This window comes from Triturus cristatus, chromosome 1_2, assembly GCF_964204655.1.
Source record: "Triturus cristatus chromosome 1_2, aTriCri1.1, whole genome shotgun sequence".
NCBI lineage: Eukaryota > Metazoa > Chordata > Amphibia > Caudata > Salamandridae > Triturus > Triturus cristatus.
The window spans coordinates 980657334-980673424 of record NC_140580.1 but is presented as its reverse complement, the minus strand read 5'-3'; the positions used below and the strand labels follow the sequence as shown (position 1 = coordinate 980673424).

At 45.8% G+C, this 16091-nt stretch overlaps 1 protein-coding gene across 6 annotated transcripts in view; it reads right to left on the bottom strand.

Moving 5' to 3' along the window:
• EXD3 (exonuclease 3'-5' domain containing 3) overlaps positions 1-16091 on the bottom strand; it is a 2855457-nt gene that overhangs the window by 1421955 nt on the left and 1417411 nt on the right. The window lies entirely within an intron of this gene.

Below are 16091 nucleotides of genomic sequence, written 5' to 3'. Positions count from 1 at the left end.
AACCAACCAACCCTCACTATTAAATTTCGAAATATTGAAAGATGTATTTGAAACTAAGGATTGCAAAGCAGTAAGGGATAGATCTGTGTGGTTATCCCAATTGGGATAAGCGCCCAGATCCGGCACAGAAGGTGACTTTAATTGTTTAGAAGTAGCCAATCCAAAACAGGTGGTTTGGAAGATGGATGAATTTAAAAATAAAATATGAGTAGGTATAAGACAGGCACGATGCAATGCCTCTGTACCCTGTACCTGCCACGGCTTGGAACCCCAAACCGACTTTAGATCAATAGTAGCCTTCCATACATCATAACCTTTGATTGACAACTCGTCCATAAAGGACTTGGAATAAAGTAGCTTTGTGTGTGTCAGTCTAACCTTTGCGGCAGACTCAGGCAGCACCTTAAAATAAAACGCTGCCGGGTTGGAAACACTAAAATCGGTAAAATAAGAATACTTGTTAACTAGTGTTTGTGAACTTCCAAATGCGGGAGTAGGACAGTGTTCCCATTGGGTAAAATTTACAAAATTTCGAAATGTATTTGCTTTATGCAGGAAGTGATTTCCATAATGTTGAAAACAATACTGTTCCGCATAATTAGCCGCATTTTCATATAAATCTTCAGCATCAAAAGCGGCATAATATTTCAAATCAGAAAACAGTGATTCAATGGCGTGTACATCCCAATCATCAGAACGTATGTTCTGCCTAACCACATCACCCATAGAAACACGAAATACATTAGGTACATTAATGACCTCTGTAGGCCCATGAATTTGGAATTTAACAGCATCCCATGCGATTCCATCCAAGACGGGCCAGGCAGTAATATTCACAAAAGTCTGGTCCCTTTTCATGATGTGGGACGAGGAGTGGGGGGCCAAAGTTCCATTGATAAGTCCAATTGTCGATCTCTCACTCAGATAGTGGCCATCCACAAGACGGAAAAAAACTATTACGAATCCAATGGACATAAACAAAAAAACACTGAAAAGCAACAGCCAAATGTATGTCCAAGGGGCAATCAAAAAATGTCTCTTAAACCAGCTGAAAAAAACAGCAATGTTCGATGGGGGGCTTGAGGGCAATGAGTTAGTGTCAAAGGAGAAACGGGATTGGCCAAGTGCTGTAGATTGTAAAACAGGCGAGGGACCACGTGTAGGATAAGCATACTCAGTCTCTTCGGGCAAACCACCAGCCGATGGTATCAACAAGGGATCAGTAACCGATTGCATCTCGATGGCAACATCAGGCAAGGTGTTAGAAGCAAGAGTCAACATTGAATTTCTTTGCATCGTCTGGCATGAAACTGCAGGAGTCATACTAAGAAGTATCGGCCACTCGCTGAAGTTTGACATTGTCAATAGAGATGTACCTGTTTTCTTTGCGACCAGGAAGTGGAGGTAAAATGACTGTTCTTGTACCCTGCACTCCAAGCACTGGAACTGGTGCACGATAAGAGGGGCCGAACTCCTTCTTGTTTTCCACCTTCTCACGGACCAGGTCTCCAACTCGGGGTAGCCAGCCGACCACCGGAACCTGAACTTCAGCTTCAGAAGTGGAGGGCAAGTGTTCCTTCGATAGAGTGTCTCTGGCTTCTTGTAGAGTCTGTAAAACAGCACAGTGATCATCTACGTCAAAGGGTGCGGTCGACGCCGCCATGTCTAGACCATCAAGGTCTGGGACAAACATTCTGATTCCGAAGAGCATCATGTACGGGGTCCGCCCACCCAGAGACCTTCTAGGGAGATTATTAAGTGCACGTTGGACGTTATACAAATGGGCTAGCCAGTTCCGGCCTGTGCCTAAAACACGGGCTGTCAATGATTGCTTTAAGTCACGGTTCATTCGCTCCACCACACTATTACCCTCAGGTCGGTAGGGGGACGAAAATTTGACTAGGACCCCCAAATTTCTCATAGCCTCCTTGTAAGCCTTAGAGGCGAACGCAGGGCCCTGATCAGAATGGAAGGTACCACACGCAAAAGTTCCCACAAAGACACGCAAATCCCTGATGACAGTCCGCGAGTCAGCACTCCTTTGTGGCCATACCCATAGAAAACGTGTGCACGAATCCACTGCAACCAAGATGTACTTGTACGCAGTATCAGAGGAAAAAGGACCGCAGTGATCTAAATAAACACAACCAAATGGCTTATTAGAGATGTACAGCTGTGTCTGTGGTGGCCGCGCAACAGTAGAAGGTTTAATCTGTTGGCAAATGTCACAATCAAGAACATAAGCACGCGCTTGTTTATATAAACCAAACCACCAGTAACGTTGTTGTAGCAGAGATATTGTAGCTGACACACCGGCGTGGGCAGACGCCAACCCCTCATGTGCAGCCAAGATCAGTGCTGGCCTGCAGTCCGCGTTGGGAATAATTCTGTCACCAACGTCGTTAATCCTCACTAATGGGACATTATCAGGACTTAAATGGTAAATGTAACGAGAAGGAAAACCCTTCGGGTAATCGCCTCCCTTTTCTGTAGCAGCAATAGCTGCCAAGATGTCATCATCAATCTTACTTTTTGATCTGGTTACTGCTGCCACTAAGTATGTAGCCACTGCTGTTTTTGCTGCCTCGTCAGCCAAGCTGTTACCGACAGCATGGACACCAAGTCGCTGGTGACCAAGAGTGTGAATAACATTCACGAGAGGGAGACGTTCTTTAAAGTCTGCCACTCGAACCTAAAGCGTTTTATGCTTAATTGTGCCACCTTTCGTGTCTCGATAGTCATTCTGAGACCAGAAGTGTAAATTGTCATTGTAGGACTGGACACAGTAGAAGGAATCACTCACTATAAGAGTAGTGACCCGGGGATCAGCAAACTCCAGTGCAAGCACTAGAGCCCGAAGCTCCGCCAATTGCGCGGTACAATCGCCCAATGACTGCGTATGCACTGCATCAGATTGGAATTCACCATTCACGAAAGTACCCACGACAATTGCGCAAGCCGCTGAATAAGCGTGCTTTGATCCAATTGCGGGCTGCGCAGACCCGTCAGTGTATATGACACAATGGTATTCTTCGAGCGGGCGCAAAGACAGAGGAGCCGGATGAACGAATTCATACTGCAAGAACTCTTGAGTCTGTAATGAGGCATCAAAGATGTAGGTGACGTCTGGCGACGTCAGTGTTGTGGCCCATTGTATCCACCGAGGATGCAAAGCTTTAGAATTTGGTACACTTGCCTTTGTCACTGCTTCTAAGGCAGGATAGGGTGTTACAACCAGAATCTGTTTCCCATGTGACAGTGCGCGTTCTTTAAGGATCGCCATCTGTACAGCAGTCAGAACTTTTTCGACCGCGGAAAAACGTAATTCAGCAGAGGTGTACAAGTGGGATTTGTACGCAATGGGGACTGTATCGCCCTCATTAAACGTCAAATACGTGAAACCCACGGCGCCTGGCACTATTCTTATTACCAGGTTAGTGCGGTTATCACGTGTCAGCAAATATTGTGAAGCAAGAAGGTCAGTCTGTAAAGACTGTAAAATTCTAGAATGTTCCAGCTGCCAGCTAGACTTCGAAAATGTGGGTTGTACCAAGGCGTAAAGCGGCTTGATACGCTGGGCATAATCAGGAATGTACGTACGGCCGAAATTCAGAAAGCCCAGCAGAGATTGTAATTTCTTTAGTGTCGTTGGCGCACTCAAGCATGCGCACTTCTCCAGAAAGTGGGGAGCTAACCCCTTTCCTTCATTATTGAGCTCGTAGCCCAAAAACAACACTGTATATTCCGCGATGTGAGACTTCGCAAAATTGAATTTGTAGCCATAGTCAGCAAAACTCACTACAATATTGTCGACTCGAGACAGATGCGGCAACAGCTCATCATCCGTGAGGTAGATATCGTCAACATAGGAGTATGCCTCGGGGTCTATTCTTTCTAAGAGAGAAACCACGCGAGCGGAAAAGACGCCAGGGCTATTTTTGTAGCCCATGGCTAATCTTGTAAACTGTTTTTGTTTTCCGCCCGAAGTAAACGCTGTCCACTGGCTACTCAGTGTGGACAGGTTATGGCTAAAGAAGCCATTGGAAATGTCAAGTGTCGTTTTAAACCTCTTACGCACGAGACTGTCGACTAGAGCCGAGCTATGTGTATTTTGTACCGCGCAGGTCCGGCAATGGGAGTTTAGGTGCCGGTAATCCAAAACTAAACGGTACGAGCCGTCAGGCTTAGATACAGTGAATAAAGGGTTATTCATAGGGGACACACAAGTTTCAATAACACCCTGATATTCCAATTGTTCAAGGATCGCCGCGACGTGGGGTCGAGCTTCACGACGCATGGGATACTGGGGCTGAGGCTGGGGCATAGACCGTAATGGAATCTCATGGCAGGGGGACAACCGGTCCCAACCCACTTGAGTACGATATACCGCTGGCGCAAGCGCCAGCGCCCACTCACCAGCGTACATTTCAGCTTGGTCCTTAGGCACCGTGTGCGCAAAGGACGGGAGGATTTTCTCCTCCCCTCTAGGAGCTTCCAAAATGAAGGCTGGGGGCCAATCTGCCTCCGCTAGGAGGATATCATAGGTGGTGGTCAGATTATCCCAAAAAATCCCTTTTATAGTACGTTGTATGTCACCCTCTATTAATAAGACTATTTCATAAAGTCTATCAGGGGGAGCCACTCTGGTGTCAGCTGTTTCCACAGTAACCAATACATCAGTTGCTGTCGCCGCCAGAAATGGACGCAGAGCTTGACGGACTATGGTAATTTCTGCCGCGCTGTCCAGTAGCGTCAGCGCCCATGTCCGGTTCTGAAGCTGTGTCTGCACTATCTGAGGCATATTTTGCCGTCAGAGCCGCCACTTTCTTCTTCTGAAACGGGGGTCTTTGTCGAGCAAACTCGTCCTGCTTGCCTTTACCCTCAGTCTGTCGGGGTTGGTCACGCTGTTGTGGAGCACCCCGACCCTTGCCACCGCCTCCGCCACCAGACTGTGTAGCCGATGTTTCCTGTGAAGAACGAGGAGAACGCGGTTCAGAAACCTGAAACCTATCAGGAGACTTAATAGTAGCACGATCGCGCAGATCATAAGTGCGTTCACTACTTGACTGTACGGGAGAGGCAGGCCGAGAGCCCTGTTTCTGCTGCTGCTTTCCCTGTTGTTTAGTCCGCCAATTTTGTTTTGGAAAAGTTGGCCGACCATCCTTACCAGAAGTTTCTGCCTTACCCTGCTGCCTAGAATCGGGATTTTTGATCACAGGCTTAACTCCTAAAGAGCTACGACCCAAATCACGATATGCTTCTGAAATTATTTTTGCAAATTCCTGCGGCTTGTCCTCTTCAGCAACTTTCTTCAGTTCATTACGAACCTGAAAGTGCAACGCATCACCCTTAAGGTTTCCCATTATCATGGTAGCCACCAGGCCAAAATCTCCGAGGAGCCGCATCCCCAATTCTATCGCAGACTCCGCTCCATGGTCCTCTTGAACCTGTTTAATAATGGAGGGCAGCTGTAACATCGACGGAGTGCCAAAGCACTGCGCGTACGTCGCAGCAAAAATCTTACCCCAGGATGCACAATCATCCATATGGGGAACTAAGTCTTTAGGCAAACTAATGGTGAGGATCCTGTGTTTTTCCACAGGATTAGTATGCGGATAAACCGCCTCTATTTGGTCAAATTTTTCAGCAAGCCAAAAAGGATAATCATCCCTTGTGAGGGGGCGCTTGCCCATAACAGAATTAACCATAACAGGACTAATGACCACCGCGTGACGATCACTAGGTTGTCCCGCACTAACAGGCGCCCCCGCCTGTACAGTGCGCGACACATACTGCACCAACGCCCTATATACTGATATAAGGGCAGTGTGTAGTACACGCAATTCAGCCACCGTCACCGTGAGGTAACGGGGATGAGGCGTAAATCCGGCTAGTACCGGCCAAGTGGCCCCTGCAATTGATAAAGGGCCCATTCTCGGCGGTATAACCACATCGGGGAGGGCGCCATTAAACCAAATCTGATGTTGCCAAGCAGATATTGGTATCTCCTGTGTCCTATACGGCGCATAGTTAGCAGGCACGGCAGTAGCAGTGTAAGAATGAAAGGTATCGTCATCCCCACTGACTGCCGGAATCGTCACCCAAGAATAGAATAACTCAAACGGGTGAGCCGCATCGGCTCCCACCACAAAGATGACGTCCATGCCCGTGTCCGGCACTCCATACTGCGTCAAATGACGTTTCAGTGCCGCGCGGCTATGCGCCGCAATGTCCACTGCCATAAGGACAAGCTATACTTCAAGTATACAGTAGCACAAGGGTTCAATAACCTTTTTAATAATCAAGCTTGAAGGAACCTATATCAATAGAACTAGGTAGGTTTAAAATCCGTCAGACTTGTTATCCGGAAACAAGAATGAGGGTGCTGTGGACTAAATGTAAGCACTACTAAGGCGTTTCAACTCATAGACCAAACGTTAGGTGCGCCATGTTGCAGGGATTCTGCTTATACACAGAACTATGCGTAGAACCCCAGGACCTCAGTGAGTTGTGGTGTACCAGAAACTCACCTCAGAACCCAGAACCCAGTATCCGGCTAGCATAAGTGTCCCATTCGTTATCCGAGATTTAGCTCGGCGGTCCCAATGAAAAGACAACCCAGAACACGCGACTCAATACATACTCAGGAATGGTGGGAATCGGAAATACCTGTTCGTATATTATTCTCACATCAGTCCACAACAATAATCAACAGAGACACGGTGTAAATAAAAAGAGTTTATTTTTATAGACCACGTGTCCTAAGATGCAGTACTTTGGCTAATACAAGCAGACAAATGATTAATATCAAAACCAGCAACATAGTTACAATACCATAGAATATAAAAGGGGTGATCATATTATAATGACAGTGGATACTACCACCTTCCCTTTACTAAGAAGCTAATATTATTATTATGCTAATAGAAGGTCTCTTAGGCTTGAATAGGGGACCCCATACCTCAAAGATCAGCTTAGTGAAATCACATCACAGGAGCATCAGGAGTCTTCTCGCAGGAAGGCTCGTCTTCGGTCTGAATAATAAACATGATGTCTGTGATATTAAAAGCACCAACTTTCAGGTATGTGCAGCTGCGCGTGTGTTATGGCTAAATAGTGGGTCGATCAACCTAGAGTGAAAAACATGCATTGTGTAATAATCCAGACTGTTTGTCACACCATGTACAGACCAAGGTCGCTGCGCAGAGCTTGGGATGGTAACAACAGATTGCTCTCGTGTGAAGCAAGTCTCGAGTCAGCAGTTTATTTAAGAAATAACATGTAAACGCAGTATCGTGTGCAAAAGCAAAAAAGATGGCTTTCTAACATTTAACGTGGTTATGCTAACTTAACAATGTATGTACGTATTCAGAGGGAACTCACTACAAGTAACCCACTACAAGACAACAAAGTAGCAGGAGAATGCTGGAAAACCGTTACGCGTCGACGGAGCGGAAAAAAGGGAACTGACATCATCACGCCGACTTGGCTCTCTTATGGCTCCGGTGACGTCATACGGAGTCGCGAGCGGAGCCAAGGTATGATGACGTCCACGTCGGCTTAGAGAGCTGGGGAAAAAAGTTCTGTGGAATGCTGGCGCAGGGGATATTCACAAGGTGAGGAATCCACTGGCAGATGTATCCATCAGAAAGTGGTAGCTGGCTACTTTTAGCTCCACTTGTTAGAACTGTATTTGTTTTTTAAAAAACGGCAGCATTCTTTTTAAATAAAGTTTCTCCTCCTAACTGGGCGACTCGCTCTGTTGAGCATTCCCGTCGCGCTGAGGGGGGTTAGCGCTCTAGTGTCAGATCCATGGCACCTATATTACGCTACACAGGAGCGACTGCGCATCGGCCGAGCGCAGCGGGCACGCCGGTGGCGCGCCAACGGCGCGCCCGTCTGCGCACCGGTTGCGCACAGCGCCAGGCATTATGCTAATTTAGATCATACGTCTGTAGACACCTTTAGATATTGCTATACAAGGAAACAGTTGTGCGATATAGGTAAGCGGAGTACGGTATCTGGTGTATCGGTTTTAAATCATTTGGTGGGAACAGGTCTTGAAACATTACAGGTGGATGCTTTGAATTGTGGCCTCCTTAATGTAAGGTCACTCCCTAAACACGCCATTGAAATTCAACTGCTAATTGAAACGTACAATCTGGATGCTCTGTTTATGACAGAGACCTGGACTGAGTTGGGGTTGGACCTCAAGCTGGGGTTAGCATGCCCTGTGGGATTTAAAGCTTTTCATAAGCCGAGACACAGCGGCAGAGGGGGCAGAACCGGGATTATATATAAAGACTCCTGGGATTTTGCTCCTCTGGATATAGACTAGGTCGCACATATAGAAACTCTAGGTTTCTCTTTGAAAGACAGGTCAGGGCATATCCTGACTGGTATGGTCTATTATAGACCTCCAGGTATAGTGTGTGTACAATCACAGCAGCAGTTAGTTGACGTGATTAGTAATCTGTCTCTCACCCATCATAGATTGCTGATATTGGGAGATTTTAATCTTTGGCCTAATGAGAAGTTGGTGACAGTTTATAATACTTTTATTCAGTCCTGCGCTAATCTGAATTTGTCACAATTGGTTTTGGAGGCAACTCATATTGCAGGGCATGTATTAGATCTGGTATTTTCTGGGGATAACTTGGTCACCATGGACGGAATTCTACCAGTGGGATGGTCATATCACTATCTGGTTAAATTCCGAGTGACTCATGTTCATAGAACTAGGTCGTCTCCCTGGGAGGAAAGGTGTCTTCTGGGTAGGGACTGGAAGGCCCTCCTGAGAGAAGCTCAAATGGCTCCGCTCTTTGATCTAGACTCCCTTTTTGATCCTGGGAAGTCTGTAGATGAGAATTATCTGGCCCTATGTGGGCATTTGACGGATATAGTTGAGTTGCATGCCCCCTTGAAGAAGATTGGGAAACGGGGGAAACCTTCTGCCCCGTGGTACACGGAGGAACTAAGGAGTTATAAGTTGCAATGTAAACGAGCTGAAAGACAGTGGAGAAGGCATTACACTGACGATGATAAAGTCATTTGGAAGGATTGCTTAGCTAGGTATACAAAAGCGATAGTGGCCACCAAGGCAACATATTTTGCAGATCTGCTATTAAAATCACCAAATAGTGCTAAATGTGTTTTTAATTTTTCGAGAGACATGGCTAATCCTGACTGTTCTAGTAATAAGATTACTCAGTCGCAAGAGCTATGTGATGGCCTAGCAACCTTCTTTCAGGATAAGATTAAAGGAATTATCGAAGGTCTGAAACCAGATACCTTGTTAGGTACTAGTGTAAGGGAAGAGCTAGGACCAGATAGCTTTTCAAGAGGTAGGGATATTGGGACGGAGCTATTGACGCAAGGGAGTTCCCTTGATAACTGGGACCTTCCTACGGAGGAAGAGTTTGTTAGGGTGGCGATGGGAGCGATGGGAGTCTCTTCTGGCTCACCATTGGATCCCATTCCTCAGAAACTCTGGAAAGAGCTGGGTTCTGAGATCTTTCCACAGCTTTACCAGATGTGCAACCAATCTCTTAGCAGTGGAGTTGTTCCGTCCTGCTGGAAGGAAGCGATAATCTCACCTCTCTTAAAAAATCTTCATTGGACCCTACCTGTTACGGGAACTACAGACCAATCTCCCTTTTACCATATCCAGTAAAGATAGTGGAGCGCTTGGTGAGCCAGGCGCTCTCCAGTTTCCTGGAAGGTAATAATAAGCTGGAGGAAGATAAGTTTGGTTTCCGGCCTGGTCATGGAATGGAGACCGCATTGGTCACCGTGTTGGATAATCTTCGGATGCGTGCGGACAGGGGACAATCTGCGACGCTGATATTGTTGGACCTGTCCGCCGCATTCGACACGGTTAACCATGACATCCTATTGTTAAGGCTGGAGGAAGTGGGGGTGACAAATATGGCTCTGCAATCCTTTCGCTCTTATCTGGCAGGCAGACGGCAGGCTGTTACTTTGCCTCCGTTTCAATCAGAATTTACTCTTAATGAGCATGGGGTCCCCCAGGGGTCCTCAATTAGCCCTATTATATTTATTGTTTATATGCGACCGCTGTTGGAGGTCATCAAAGCCAATAACATAAGTGTGGTTAATTACGCCGACGACACTCAATTGATTGTGTCCCTGGAAAGTGATCATGCGGACTCCCAGGAAATATTTCATAAGTGCATGTCCGAAATGGTGATATGGCTGAGGAACAATGCGTTGCAATTTAATAATGCCAAAACTGAGATTCTTCACTGTGGGGTGGGCAGAGTGCCGACGGTTTTACCATCTAATTTGTGGCCGTTCCCTACAGATGCACCTCAGGTACCCGTGAGGGCAGTGCGCAATCTGGGGGTCAGCTTTAACGAGAAGCTCAACCTGGAATCACATGTAAACAAAGTAGTTAAGAATTGCTACATGCTCATTAGAGGGCTCCGTAAGGTGTTACCACTTCTGCCCCCTAAGGTAAGAGGCACAGTAGCCAGGTGTGTTGTTCTCAGCCGCCTGGATTATTGCAATGCTTTGCTGCTGGAGTCTCCTGGCTACTTGGTCTCGCGGCTCCAGAGCATTCAGGCAGTAGCAGCAAAGCTTGTTTTAATGAGAACACGTAGATCATCAACCTCTCAGGCATTAGCTGAGCTGCACTGGCTCCCGGTGAGACACAGGATACTGTTCAGGTCCTTGTGCATTGCTTTTAAAGCACTCCACAGGCTTGGACCTAAACCGCTTAAACGTAGGTTTAGTTGGTATGTACCTGCACGTAGCCTGCACTCCTCGGCAGCTCATTTGGTAATGATCCCAAGGATAGAAAGATCTACTATGGGTGGACGAGCAATCGGCATTGCAGCCGCGCGCTTGTGTAACAGTCTTCCCCCGGAATTGAGACAAATACAGTTAAGACCTGGCTCTTTCCTAGAGCGCAACCAGTGCGCTTTATAAATGCAAAAAACATACATACCTAGCTCAAGCAAACGTTTCCGGATCCAGCCTGATGCCTGGGAAATTCAAAGGTAAGGAATCTGCAGCTAGAAGTCTCTATCAGATATTGGCCTGATATCATCGGAAAAAAAGACAGACAGACGGCTGCTATCTTAGTTTGCACGCTTCTTGACAGGGTGTATTTAAGTTTAATTAAGTTGCAGAACTCAATATTAGGGATTTTGAAGGTCTTCTATAAATGGGCAAAGGAAACAGGACATTCATTTACATAGTTATCTATCCTCTATCCTCCAAAGTTCTAGTTCTGCTTCAAAGAGAATAATATATTCTGTGTAAGCAGTACATTTATCAAAGTTGTTTCCAATCTTGATACCCTAGAACTCTTTCTCACTGTTTAGTGCTGTTATAAAAGGCTGCAGCCACAAGCAACATTTGAGGTGATACAGGGCAACCCTGCCATGTTCACACTTTTAAATGGAAAGTTCCATGTTCCAGCCCATTGATTTGATAGAAGCAGTTGAATTGTGAGTGGGTCATAGCACTGCTAATAAAAAGCATATAAAAGACACCCAGGCATGCACATTCTAATGTGGGCTACAAAACCTTATCAGAACGCTTTTCAGCCTCTAAGCGAACGTCTAAGGAAAGGATATCAGGCACAACTTCAGAATTTACCACACTCCGTATAAAAACAAGGCATGGCTCTGAAAACTTTTAAGAATTGCAATGATGTCATCAATCAAAATGGCTGTGATGTGGTAGTAAGGCAGAACGCAAATTACACATAAGAAGACTACCGAAAAGGAAAATAATTACAAGACGAATTAAAGTAGTAGGTTCTAATCGATATGATGAATTCCTTTTTATCTCAAAACCCATGACTCTAGTCATGTTTTTGCTGCCAATAATAATACAGACACTATCTTGCCGACCCAGATAAAGGAGTCCCTGCCAAAAGGGACTAGCAGGCGCACATTGCCTTAGCGGTTTCTGTGTCTTTCTTGATTTTTGCAACCATTGTGTCAACCTGCGGTCCGAAAAGGTGCTCGCCCTTGAACAGGAGATTGATAAGGTGCTGTTGCACCTCTGGCATGCAGAGCCAGGAGTGGCGCCACAGGATGATGGCGGTGTTCACTACCATGGCGGCATTATAAGCTGCATCCAAAGCACATTTAATGGTGGCATTGCAAATAGACTTGCCTTCTTCAACCAGCTCCTCCACCCTCTTATGATACTAGTCAGGGAGGAGCTGAAAAAACCCATTCATCTCCTCCTAGTGGGCTCCGTCATACCTGGCGGCGAGGACTTCTGAGATAGCAATGTGCCAGTGCATGGTCACACCTACTGCCACTCTTTTCCGCAACATTGATCTGCTTGCTCTCATTCCCAGGAAGAAGACCGTTCCTTTTGCTCTCTTTCTAGTGGTGGTGACTGCTACAGAGTCAGGTGGGACACGAACCTAGATGTAGAGTGGGTCCGAGTGGGCTGAATTGTACTTTTTCTCAATGCGTGGCACACGAGATTTGAGCAGCTCTTTGAATATCTATGAGGTGGGTTTAATCATTCCATTGAGAGATACTGTACAGAACACGCGTCTTGGAGAATGTGTTCATCAGTAGGTCATCTTTTTCAGGGGTGGCATATATGCCCACCTTATAGTAGACAGCTGCGAGTTACATAACGCTGTGGAATGCCCTAGTGTCATCCAGGGTGCAGGAAGTTGAGGCCCTGACAGGGATGTGCTCAAAGTCAGAATCTCTCAGGGGTCCACATCGTATTCCTCCAGGATTCCTGAAGCACCAGGGTAAAAGTCCTCAGATGGAGATTTTGGATTTGGGCTACTGGTGTTGAAGTAAGACTCTGGGACCTCCTGAGAACAAGGCATAGGGGGGATGACAATCCTCCTCGGTCTCTCTGCTGAAGCCTCTTGAGGATGTGGTGTTCCTCGACACAGGCCAGCAGGCTTCGGTGCTGATGGTGACATTGGCCCCAGAGGCGGATGTGTCTCAATGCCTCCTGCTTCGATGGTGGAGTCGGCTTTGATGACTTTTGGGGCCGAAGGGCATCCTCTGGCTAGAGCTGGTCAAGGGTTAAGTTCCTTGGCTGAGTCTCTACTCAGCTCAGAGGCCTTAGCTCTATGTCGACCTGTGCTTGAAAGCAGTGGTTCACCCAAAGGTGGAGGTGGTTTTGGCACTCGGCTCGATGCCCGTCTTCCTTGGGAGTGGTACTCGGCTTCAACGTGCAGCTGCTTATGACGAACAGTGATGGCTGGGCCGTAGACAGCACTCGCACGTAGATTGAACCTGATGGAGCATTCTTGGGAGCTGCTATGTTGTCTACTGGGAATAACAACTTTCCTGACTTCAAGACGTCAGAGCCAATGTATTTGAGTCTGGACTAGTGAACCAGCAGCTCTGGTGATTCACCCAACGCTTCTTTCTCTTCTTCGGTGCCCAGGGGGTCGACCTCTGAGAAAATATTGGCGTTTCCAAAAATGAGTGGGGCATCCTGCTGTGTGCCCAAAATTAGGCTCACTGCTGGCGTAAGGTCTTCTTGCTGCGAAACGCAGAGCAGCAGTTGCAGCTACTCTTGTCGTGCACCAGCAAGAGGCACAAGTTGCAGACAGCATGGAGGTCGGCTTAAGGATATCTAGAGTGGCACTAGGGGCATTTCTTGAAGGGCGTTCATTCCATCACCTCAGGGGCATTTTCATTCTCTGAAGGTACTTTGGAGCATGCGGTGGACCAAAGGGCCAGGTCACTCATCTCCTCAAGACGAGGTGGAAGATAGTAGACTCAAGGCCACAATAGGAACCAAAGAATGTTTTAAGGATCAGAAGCACACTGGATCACGTCTGAACCCGATGGCGGTGAAACACAATCTAACAATGGTGTCCGCGACCATGCGCATATAGGACTAGAGGAGGAGTCATTGTGACCTTGTGACTCCAAAGACTTTTCAGAAGAAAAACAACTTGCAACATCCAAGCTCAACACTAAATGGCAGGAGTATGCACAGCATGTCGATATGCAGCTACACCTGCTATGAAGATGCAATTTACTTCCCATTATACCCAAAAAATTGACATATCATTTCTATTCCTACATATGCTTCTATATTCCACAGATTCATGCAAAATGTTAATGCTCTTCCACAGGTAACATATCTATTTAAGCTGTGTTTCAACAGCACAGGATGATGCACAGAATCACAAATGACAATACCTTTTTTGATACATCTATTTTGCATTTAAAATATTAAATTTTCATTACTTCAGAAACATAAGTATGTCTATCAGGTGAGTCCTGTCGGTACAACCATTCAAGGTAATAAGGTTATGCTACAACTGTGCTGGTGAAGAACCGCATGTGCCTCGATCTCATCTACTCATTCAGGTAGTTTAATACCATTCCTAACCTTAGTGTTGAAATCACCAGAAAATACAGCAACAATTTAGCATTTTTCATTTAAACCTGGCTCAACCAAAATATGAAAGTCTCAGGTAAGAGCAACGGCTGGCAGAGCAGATTTAGTTCTTGAAGTTTACTATGACTACCATGTTACTGATAAACTCAATGTCTACTGCTTGAAAGCTTGGATAAGCGATTCCGAAACGTAGAAATTAATATCTCAGGAATAAACTTAACAATACTGACAGTCCTTTAATGGTAACTACCCATGTTTAATAACAATGCAAAGTATTATACAAGAGCTCAGATCCTGGCTTGAATGGGGTATCCTACCCAAAACTTAAAGCCAGTACCTTCCAGTAGACAACTATGGAATTAAGCTAACCTTAGACAGCCACGTAAATAAAGTAGTGGGCACTTGTTTTGCCCTTGTCCGAGGTTTAAGAAAACTTCTACCAATGTTGCCACCGCATACTAAGGGCCTGATTACGATCTTGACGGATGGGATACTCCGTCACAAACGTGACGGATATCCCGTCTGCCGTATTACAAATTACATAGGACATTATGGAATTGTAATTTGGTGGAAGGGATATCCGTCACGTTTTTGACAGAGTAACCCCGTACGCCAAGATCGTAATCAGGCCCTAGGACTCCGATTGTGAGAAGCATGATTCTTAGCAGGCTTGATTATTGTAATGCACTGTTACTACTGAGTACAAGAATTTCTAATAAAGAGACTGCAGCAAGTTCAGGCCTCAGCCACAAAGTTGGCTCTGGATTGGCCAAGGAGATCATCTGCTTCCAGTGCCATGAAAGAACTGCACTGGCTTCCAATAAAGCAGAGATTAGACTTCAAATTATTATGCTTAGTTTTTAAAGCACTCCAGGGAAAGGGTCCATTACCCCTCCAAAAAGTCCAAAGAGGTATGTCCCAGGAAGGTGCCTCCGTTCTGCAAAAGCAAATCTTATTTGTGATGCAAATTTCTGCAAGAAGAGACAGGATGGTTAAGCCTTTGTGGTAAGAGCGGCTCAGCTCTGCAACAAACTTCATGCTGTTCCAAGGTCTTCAAAAGAGCTTCTACAGTTTAGAAAAGGCCTAAAAACTTGGCTATTTCCTCTGTAACTCTAGGACTACAGTTACCTGCCCATGACAACACTATGGCACTTTAACATAAGCCTTCAGTGCCAGGATACCTGCTAGGTGAGCTTTAATAGTGCTTTAAATAAATAAATAACCATATCTAAGAAGCCCTCTTCTAATTTAGGTTTGTTTCCAGTTTTGCTGGTAATACCATCCTATTGGCCATGTGATAAAGCATGGATAGGAGTTTTATATTTACAGTGACAAGATTATTAATCTATGGGTAATTAACAGAAGAAGTAATTCCCTTATAAGATGACTATTTCAAGCACTTAAAGGAACAGTCTGTACTCAAATGACTCATGAGTCACAAAGTATTAAAATGGCCCCACTGTCCACTATCTTGCACTAGATACATTCTGAGATCTGGCAAAGGCACCACAAATAGAGATACTTCTGATACCTCCTCCCACCACCCACTAACCAGCCAAACCATGTCATAAAATGATACGTAAGACTCAGCGTGCTGTAAGAGAAAGTCTGAATGTAAGATACATATGAATGCATTCTAATTTCATCACTCTCGTTTTGACACAAACACTCAATTGGAACACAATAATCTGAACATCCCTTGGAGGCACGTCCAT